This window comes from Pistacia vera, unplaced genomic scaffold (assembly GCF_008641045.1).
Source record: "Pistacia vera cultivar Batoury unplaced genomic scaffold, PisVer_v2 Contig76, whole genome shotgun sequence".
Taxonomy (NCBI): Eukaryota; Viridiplantae; Streptophyta; class Magnoliopsida; order Sapindales; family Anacardiaceae; genus Pistacia; species Pistacia vera.
In genome coordinates this window covers 118644-129656 of record NW_022196623.1, presented here as the reverse complement: position 1 = coordinate 129656, position 11013 = coordinate 118644, and the positions used below count along the sequence as shown (strand labels likewise).

The window sequence follows — 11013 nt, the reverse complement described above, 5'->3', positions numbered from 1 at the left end:
TTATGCTAATTTCAAGTAGATTTTGTCATTCAACAAATCAATAACATATTCACAACAACTTACATTAAAAGTAACTATTGAGTTATTACAATTTTTTCTCTAAAGAATCATAAAATAAAAAAAATTTCTCTCAAATATTTGAAATAACAATTTACCTTTAGTCATGTTTTGTAGATTTTTCATCATCTAATTCATTCATTTTACACTTAATCTGTTAAATTAAACCGTGAAAACCATAACAAAATACTAATAATAGTAGTTGTTATTTATGATACCTAAGATGGGAAAATATTACTGATACCTCGGGGGAAATCATGAACTCTTAATTTTCTCATTTGTGATTTCTTCTTCTTCTTTTTTTGAACCAATTTCACGACATAAAAATTTAGGATTATTACAAAATTAATTTGGGAATATTATGGATGGATTTAGACAAAAAAGCCAAGTTGAATATAACAAGACATCTCGAAGGTGATAATGTAAAATGCACATAAATTAAGGTATCGGTCATAACTCATGTTTGACAAAATATTTTTGCCTTTTCTTTTTATTAAAGTTTTAATTTTTATATTTATTATGGTATGTTCCGACTCACCACAAATTTGTACCATTAGAATTTATATATGATAAGTATACTTAATTACTTCTCTTCATTTATTTTATACTAAAAAATTAATGGTAGCAATATTTCTATTTTATTTATAATTATAACACGATTTTTGTATTTATTATACTCAAAATTGGGATTATTGTTGTTAACAAATTAAAACTACAAATTATACACTTGGAAATACATAAAATATATATTTAAATGCTAAATTGTGGTCAAGCAAGACTTTATGGTCAAATATTCAAAGTATTTTTGGTGTCAATTATTGTGGTGACTGGCTGAATTTATTTATTCATTTAAATGCCAAAAATGGGGCCACAAAATGGCAGCAATAACTAAATTATAAATAAAATAAAATCTACCACAAAAGATGCAGCATAAAATACATAGAAACTGTTCTAACTCTGTCCCACCTACTCCTCCAACCTCTCTGCGACAACCAAAAAAAAAAAAAGTTATGGCAGAAACAAAACAAAATGTTATACTCTTTCCATTATGGCCAAGGCACATAATTCCCTTCCTCGCCTTGGCTCTTCACATTCAGAAAACCAGAAAAAACTGCACCAAACTTCGTCAACCCTTTAAACATCAAGAAACTCCGCTCTCTCTCCTAAAAGCTCCTCCATTAACTTTGTTGAAATCCCTTTCAACAGTTCGCTTCACGGCCTCCCGCCGGACTCCGAGAACTGCGACGCTCTCCTTACTCTCCATCATCAATTAAAACAGATGATCTGGAAGAGATTCCAGGTTTTCAGTATTAGGAGGGAGACCAAAATCTAAGCTACTAAAAGGGAGTTCAATGAGATGAATGGAGGAGTTCTGAGGGAGAGATGATCTGAGTTTCTTGATATTTAAAGGGGTGTTAACAAAAGTTATGATGTACTTGTTTGCTTTTTCAATTCGACGAGCTAAAGATAGGAAAGGATTTATATGGCCTTGTGCCATGAAAGGAAACATTACTATGTTTTCTTTTGTTTGTGCCATTGTTGGGTTAAGGATCAAAGAGGAAAACTGGTAGAGGATGAAGAAAGAGAGGAGTATAATAAGAAAAAAGAAAAATTAATTATTTGCAATCTGTTGAGATAAATGGTGAAGCCGATCTAGATTTATTGGCATTTTGTTTGTGGGGGAGGGGGTTAGAAGTGTTGAAACGTTAAGCCATCTTTTGCACATGTTTTTAGTAGATGTATGGACACTACAATCCTTTGACACATTGATTTTTAGGGTGAAAGCAAGTAAACATGGCATTAAATTTAGGAGAAAAAGATGGAATTATAGATGGTGTTAAAATTATGTGAAAGCATTACGGTCAACATCTCCACCGCCGCAGGGCCTCCCTTACCCAATAAACCCAGCCTCAGCCTCCCATGTTCAGATTAGTAGAGTTCCATTTTCTAAACGAACAAACATCAAATCAACAGCAATTTCTTCTCCGATCGTTTTTCCGTGAAGAGTACAACACTGATGATAATTCTACCGCGCGTTGGGGAGATTCCGATATTATTCGGTAGAATTTACAGGCGAAATTTTCTCATCAATAATAACGGTACTAGACCAAAAATAGTTGTCTACGTAGGTTTAGTGGTTATCTTAAAATATTTAAAATAATTAGTATAATTTTAAATAAATTTATTAAGTGTCAATTAATTAACGGTTTGTGGCACAAACTTGGCAATATGAGATGGATAGAGTGTATTCTAATTTTTTTTTTTTTTTTTTTAATGAGAATATGTAAATCTTCTTTTATAACTTTTAATCCCTCTATAGTATCAGTAAGGATTTAATTCCATTTATAATTAAAGGAGTAAAAATTCAATCAAGGAAACTAATAAAATATAGTCACCATCCTTTTCCTAATTTGTAGGCAATCACATATTTAAATTGGTGAGTGTAGCCGTGCAGTTTCCTCCTTTACAAAATCAGGCTTTTGAATTTTGTTGAATTTTGATTACTTCGTGACTTTTTTTATCCTGTTTTCATCTCAGATCAGTCTCTATTATTTGGACCTAAAAGGTCGTTTTACAACTATTGAATTCTTACATTCCTTTTAGAAAGTTATTGTTGGGATGTACTCCCCATGTGGGTTCGGGCACACAAAATGGGAATGAAGTCCGAAGCCCACAGCTCAAAAAAAAAAAAAAAAAACTTAAAAGAGTTTCGACGGCTAATATACAGCTGTCATTGACCATCAATGACGACCATATCTTTTACCGTCAACGACGAGCAGATGTGGTCAGATCTGGCCGTTAATTGCCAGATCCGATAGTCGATTGGCCTTTTTCGGCCAGATCTGTGGTGAATCTAGTTGGAAAAGGCCATAGCGGCACACGAGTGGCCAAATCTGGTGGGTCGTGCCCAATGACACCAAATTCGGGTGGTGATGACCAGAATCTAGCAACTATTGGTGGATAAGGGTGTTTTTGTTAATTTATAGACTTTTTATTATTGGGGGTGTTTAGCTAAATTAACAAACCTAGGATTTTTTTTTTTTTGTTAATTTTTAAATCCTACCTTGTAATAATAACCCAATCCAGCTCAACTTAACAATAATATTTCAAAAATACTACTCAAAATAATAAAACAAACATACCCTCGTAATTCAACAATGAATCTTCCTCCAATCCTAGTAAAATGTCGTATGTTGTTTGAGATTCAACTATAAGGTTGAGATTCATTTTCATGAATATATGATGGGGCTATATAATATATTGTATGAGCTACTTCTACTTAAGAAATTATATGGTATTATGATCTATCAAGAGCAAATACATGTATATTAGGCAAGGATATATAGCAAGTATCAATTACATGAATTATAACAATTATTGGAAAATTTCAAATCTTGCATAAAAATGGGTCCTGCTACACTGTATCAATACATCAAACTTAAAACTTTATAAAATTATAATATAAAACTTACAAACTAAAAACATAAAACTCATAAAATGTATTTGACGACATAATAACCACACATAAATATATTAACTTATGGTATGACTAATATAAGTATTTATGTCACAACAAGAAAAATGGTCTACCATAACATATAAAAAGTGTTACAGTAGGTAATTGGTAGCATTTATAAGGATGCTATGACAATTCATGTTACTAAAAAGTAGACATTGGTAACATTTTTTGCATGTTATTAATCATTTCAGTAACTGCAATAAAATGTTGTTGTTAAGTATATTGTAGCATTTATTCGTAGTTACGAATGATTTTTAGTAACACTGCATAAATGCTACAAATAAGTTTCTTGTAACATTCTTAAAATGCTATAAATAAGTTTTCTGTAATATTTTTAACCTGTTACAGTTTAGTTTTTTTTTTTTGCAACATTCTCAAAATTTTATAGATAACAAATTTATAACATTTTTACAATGTTGTAGATTGGTTTTTCTTAACATTGTTCAAATGCTACAGAAGAGTTTTTAACAATGTTTTAAAACCCAACCCGGGGTGAAACCCGGCAAAGTTGTCAGGTCTCGGGTTGACTAGCGGTCAAACCGGTTGACAAAAACTTCTAAAATTTAGCAAATATACCCCTAAAAATTTTTAAGTCCCTATAGGTTTAAAATTTAGCAAAAACACCCCAAATACAAATCGGCCGGCGACTGGTTGGTAGCGACAACACCCTAGATGCTACCCCAATCATACCTCAAGCCCATTCCTCTTAAAATATACCCAAGATTTGGCCGAAATAGGTTTGACTTCTACCAAATCTCATCGACGCTGGCGTCAACAACCCTCCCCATCACCAAAAATTACTCCTCTCTTCCTCCCAACCAAAACCCACCTCACCCCACCCCCGTTAGCCTCGTCAATCACCAGCAAAATTCGATTGTTGCCACTACCAGTTTTGTTCGATTTCCAATCGATTTACTCATCGGAAATCAACTTCGTCACCACCATTGCATTCACTGGAACTTTGTCTTCAAAAGCCCCATCATCCTAGCCATCAATTGTTTGCCGATCATCCTCCCAAATCTTAGGGTTTTTGGTGAGTAGGAAAATTATAAACCCGACCCATTGAAGCTTCTAGGCCCTAGCTGAACCAGTTAAACCAGCCGGGCTGAGCCGGGTTTTAAAACATTGGTTTTTAATAACATGTTAAAAGTGCTATCCAAGTATCATTCATTGCATTTTGTAAATGTTACAACATTATTTTCCATAACATTTTGAAAGTGTTATCAGTGTATCTGTTATAGCATATATAAAAATTGTTACAGTTATTATTTTAATAATATAAATTATAAACAATGATACACTAATTTTTCAAAGAACATTTCTTGATGGTGAACCTCCATATACAAACAGTTTGCATACATGCCTAACAAATAGGCACCCAACATCTTTTACATTCATAAAATCTAATACCTAGATGATTGAAAAATTAACTATGAACAACAGTTAATACTTTTCAATCATTCAAAAAATTCTAACAAAAACCACCATGTATACCATCTTCCATTCCCAGTTGTGCTTTACCAAAAAAGTACTCTTGCATTTTCACAACCTATAAAACTATTCATACAAAAAACATCTTCAATTCCCATGTATATTCTCAAAGATGACAATACATATATTGTAAATTCAAGAAAAGATAAAGGCAAAAGCACCCCAAATATTAAATGCAAAACAGTGAGGAAAAGAACACGTTTAAATCTCCAACTTCACAAAAATGCGATTCTAATAAAATGCTGGTGAGCCTTCATTAAAACCATACAGGTTCTACAACTGTAACAGTATCAATCATAACAACAGCTTTTAATAAAAGTTAGTGTAAGACCTGACACATTCTTTCCCATTATTGCATAAAATTCACATAGATATTGGGTTTGGCAGATTATTCTACAGTAATAAATAGAGCTTGTTTAATAGAATATTGCACGCTAAATCTGTTGATCCTGCAACTTAATTTTACTTGTATTTAGTAGTAGAAGCTTACTGATCAAGCTTGAATTTTGAACTGTGTGGCAAGTTATTGATAGAGTAAGGAGTGATGTGCTTCCCCAATTATCAACTTTTTGTTAATGTAGCTACAGTCTGTTGCAAATATTGAAAAAAAAAATGTATAGGGTTGAATTAAATTAATAAAACTTATATAACATCAATTATATATAACTTACAACTGTATCAAGGAAAAATGTTTACCCCAATTGCATTGATTTTGGTAGTGTCTCATTTTTTTGAGGTTAGGGCTGGCTTAACTGGAGACGGAGAGGTATGTGTGATTCGTAGTTTTGTATCCATTGCTAATGGTGTATGGAGGCTGGAAAATCTTGTTTGCTGCATTTACTGACCAATAATTCATCACTGGTAATTAGCTTCAGAGTTATAAGATAAAACCAATATAGCAGTCATCTATCACTCTAAATATATGAACATTTTATCTATCTAAACTGAAAATGAGGATTAAAACCTATATGGTCATAGATATGATGTTGGTGTAAAATCCATGGGTTTAGATAGCCAAGAAGAAGAACACAGATGTTGGTGTAAAATCTATGGGTTTAGGGGTAAGAAAACCTTTTTCTAGGGAAACAAACAACGGTTAAAGAAAAGAGAAGGCAAACTTTGAACTCAAACTAAAGAATTGCCTTCGATGTGAATGAGTTACAAGGGAATTAGCTAAGAAATTTGAGGAAAATTGGGGTTGGTGGTATTAAATGTTATTTTCCCGGTAAATATTTGGGTATATGTAAAACATCTGTTTGGTCCCTACAGGAATGAAAAGTGACAAAATAATTTTTGACACCTAAACAATAAAAATGAGACAAAATCAACCCCATTTTATGTTGACAGGAATGATATTTTGTTTCTCGGTAAATAATTGGGTTTATAGTAACACTTATAAAATGTTACTGTATTTTGATTATATGGTAACATTATAAAAAAGTTAATATATTATTACGTTTATTGTAACACTTTGAAAATGTTACTGTAATTCTTATATTAGTAACATTTTAAAAAAAAGAGTTACCATTAATATAAAATGTGTTACAAAAAGTTAAAGTGTTATATATAAAATTTATTATCATGATATTTTAATATCAAGTGTTACCATAGATAGTCTACAGTAAATGTTATTGACCAGTATTACCGTATGCTATTTTTGTTGTAGTGTGTGTTGATAGCAAAAAGCTAACTAGATATAGTTTATGTTAGCAAATAATTGGATGCACACAAAATATCAAGAGAAATAGCTTATAAATATTGCAAAAATAGAATATATTTCAATATATGAATTATAATTATTAGTAATTGATGGCAGAATTAATGGCTACTTTGAAGTGGAAAAGCTAGCCTAGGTGAAGACCCCTTTTTAACTTCTCAAAAGAGGTCCCCCATTAAAAGGGCTAGGGCCTTGTAGCCCACATTACTTTTAATGGGCTTTTCTAGTGGGCCCATCATGTAAGACAAAAAATTCGACTTTGAATCCATATTTTTAACTTAATTATTAGACTAATGTATCTGTTATTCCCAGTAAATCATCACCATTTTCAAGAGGCCGAACGACTTGTGCATACCCAAGGTTTACCGTAACAACAAGTTGGTACTTAAAAGGTTTTGAAACGATAAATAGGTACCTTCCGTCATGTTCTGTTAGTGATTTTTGTTTATTAATAGTGAAAAGACTAAAATGCCCTTCAAAGTTTCAATTTTAGTTTTTTATAAATTTAAAAATTTCTAAAAAACCCCCTAGATTTGCTAATTTAATTAAACACCCCCATATATAAAAAGTTTGTTAAATGACAAAAACACCCCCACCACCCCAGTGCCAGATTCCGGCCACCATCGACGAAATATGGCCGGAAAACTGCATTACGCACAGATCCACGGATCTGTGTCGAACGTGCCGATCTGACCTTTTCGGTCAGATCCGCACGGATCTGGCCAGAAAAGGCAAGATTGGCGTCAAAGAGCAGCCAGATCTGGCCGTCGACGCCGCAGATGGAGTTTTACGGCGTCGACGGCCAGATCTGGCCATAGATCTGGCCTTTTCCGACCAGATCAGCCACGGATCTGGCCGAAAAAGGCCAGATCGACGCGTTACGGCACAGATCCGACGGGTCTGGTCGTAACGCAACTTTCCGGCCAGATTCCGACGGTGGTGGCCGGATGGCAATGCAGGTGGCGGTGGGTGTTTTGTTATTTTACAAAAATTTTATATATTGGGGTTATTAGTTAAATTTGTAAACTTAGGGGGTTTTTTTAAAAAATTTAATTATAAAAAACTAAAATTCAAACTTTTAAGGGCATTTTAGTCTTTTCACTATTAATAAACAGTAATAAACAGAAATCACTAACAGAACATGACGGAAAGTACCTATTTGTCATTTCAAAACCTTTTAGGTACCAACTATGTTACGATAAACCTGGGTACGTGTAAGTCGTTCTCCTTTTCAAGATTTTATTAAAAAAAATAAAAATAACACCAACCAAGTTCAAGAATCGAAAAGTCTTGACACTCCCTCAAAATTATAATTATAATTTTATGCTAATTTCAAGTAGATTTTGTCATTCAACAAATCAATAACATATTCACAACAACCTACATTAAAAGTAACTATTGAGTTTATTACAATTTTTCTCTAAAGAATCATAAAATAAAAAAAATTTCTCTCAAATATTTGAAATAACAATTTATCCTTTGTCATTGTTTTGTAGATTTTTCATCATCTAATTCATTCATTTTACACTTAATCTGTTAAATTAAACCGTGAAACCATAACAAATACTAAAATAGTAAGTTGTATTTATGATACCTAAGATGGGAAAATATTACTGATACCTGGGGGAAATCATGAACTCTTAATTTTCTCATTTGTGATTTTCTTTCTTCTTCTTTTTTGAACCAAAATTTCACGACATAAAAATTTAGGATTATTACAAAATTAATTTGGGAATATTATGGATGGATTTAGACAAAAAAGCCAAGTTGAATAATACAAGACATCTCGAAGGTGATAATGTAAAATGTCCACATAAATTAAGGTATCGGTCATAACTCATGTTTGACAAAATTATTTGTTGCCTTTTCTTTTTATTAAAGTTTTTAATTTTTATATTTATATGGTATGTTCCGACTCACATACAAATTGTACCATTAGAATTTATAATATGATAAGTATTTACTTAATTACTTCTCTTCCATTTTTTAATACTAAAAAATTAATGGTAGCAATATTTTATTTTATTTATAATTATAACACGATTTTTGTTATTTATTATACTCAAAATTGGGATTATTGTTGTTAACAAATTAAAACTACAAATATTATACACTTGGAAATCACATAAAAATATAATTAAATGCTAAATTGTGGTCAAGCAAGACCTTATTGGTCAACTATTCAAAGTATTTTTGGTGTCAATTATTGTTGCTTGACTGGCTGAATTTATTTATTCATTTAATGCCAAAAATGGGGCCACAAAATGCCAGCAATAACTAAATTATAAATAAAATAAAATCTACCACAAAAGATGCAGCATAAAAACATAGAAACTGTTCTAACTCTGTCCCCACCTACTCCTCCAACCTCTCTGCGACAACCAAAAAAAAAAAAGTTATGAGAAACAGAGAAACAAAACAAATGTTATACTCTTTCCAATTATGGCCCAAGGCCACATAATTCCCTTCCTCTTGGCTTTCACATTCAGAAAACCAGAAAAAACTGCACCATAACTTTCGTCAACACCCTTTAAACATCAAGAAACTCCGTCATCTCTCCCTAAAAGCCCTCCATTAACTTTGTTGAAATCCCTTCAACAGTTCGCTTCACGGCCTCCGCCGGACTCCGAGAACTGCGACGCTCTCCCTTACTCTCTCATCATTCAACTCCTGAGAGCTTCGGCTTCTTTAAAGCCTGCTTTCAGAGAGCTAATAAACGATTCTATTTGCAGGAACAATGGCGCCGACGCCCCGCTTTGCATAATTGCAGATATCTTTTTCGGATGGACAGCCGGTGTCGCCAGGAATTCAATGTGTTCACGCCATTTTAGTGGCGCTGGAGGATTCGGCTTGGCTTGTTATTACTCTGTGTGGAGAAATCTTCCGCATAAAAAAGGTGAATCGGAGGATTTTTTGTTGCCGGATTTTGAAGAAGCCGGAAAAATTCAGAAGACACAATTGGCTTTAGTATGCTCAAGCTGATGGTCTGATCCTTGGTCTCTTTCCAGGGGGGAAATTTACCAGAATATGTGAATTCAAATGGGATTTGTTCAACACTGTTGAAGAATTCGACAAGCTCGGATTGAAGTATTTTAACAGAAAATTAAACAGGCCAGTTTGGGCAATTGGGCCAATTTATTATCACTAGACAATAGAGCACAAGCTGGAAAAGACAAAGAACCGGAATCAGTTCAGAATTCTGCAAAGAATGGTTAGATTCAAAGCCTGAAAAATCAGTATTGTACATTTCATTTGGGTCAATGAACGTAATCAGCTTGTCACATATGAAAGAACTGGCCATGGCTTTGGAAGCAAGTGAAAAAAATTTCATCTGGGTTGTTAGGCCACCAATTGGTTTTGACATAAATTCAGAATTCAGAGGCCAAGAATGGCTGCCTGAAGGGTTTGAAGAGAGGGTGATTTTGGGTTCAAAAAGAGGTCTTTTGGTGAAGAAATGGGACCCCAAGTGGAGATTTTGTCACATAAAGCGATAGGTGGATTTTTGAGCCATTGTGGGTGGAACTCTGTGCTTGAAGCTTTGATTCACGGGGTGCCGATTCTGGGGTGGCCGATGGCGGCCGAGCAGTTTTTTAATGTGAAATTTTTAGAGGAGGAGATGGGGATTTTGTGGGAGGTGGCGAGAGGGAAGACTTGTGAATTGAGACCTGAAGATATAGAGGCAAAGATTGAGATGGTGATGAGTGTGAAAAGTAAGAAGGGGATGAAATTAGAAGAAATGTTGTAAAGTCAGGGAGATGATAAAGAATGCCATGAGAGATGAAGAGTACAAGGGACTTCAGTGAAAGCCATGGATGAATTTTTCAATGCTGCATTGTCAATGAAAGAGAAGAACAAGAGAAAACTCATCAATGGAGCTTGAGCTAGCTAATAATTAATTATCACTTCAGCTAAAAAATCTAAAGTAGAAAATAGAAGCCAATAGAGATCAGTATTTGAATTCAAACTTATGATTCATAAGAGGCCGTCTTTTTCAATTTTATTAGTTACTATTGTATCTACAAAAATCCCTAATCAGGAAATATAAAATCAATTACTTTCCTTACAAATTCTTCACAATCCTCCTAATCTCAAGGGTCTTTCCGATGCAAAATTGGCTGTATAAATAAGAATAAAATAGTAGTATTATACTTGTGTGTTTACATGGGTTTGTATTCAATGATTTTTACTTGATTGATACATAAAGACAAGAGTCAACTCTATGTTCGTT

At 33.2% G+C, this 11013-nt stretch overlaps 1 pseudogene; it reads left to right on the top strand.

Annotated features, from left to right (window-relative positions):
* Positions 1-1067: 1067 nt before the first annotated feature.
* LOC116116011 lies at positions 1068-10694 on the top strand (annotated as a pseudogene).
* The last annotated feature ends 319 nt before the right edge of the window (positions 10695-11013 follow it).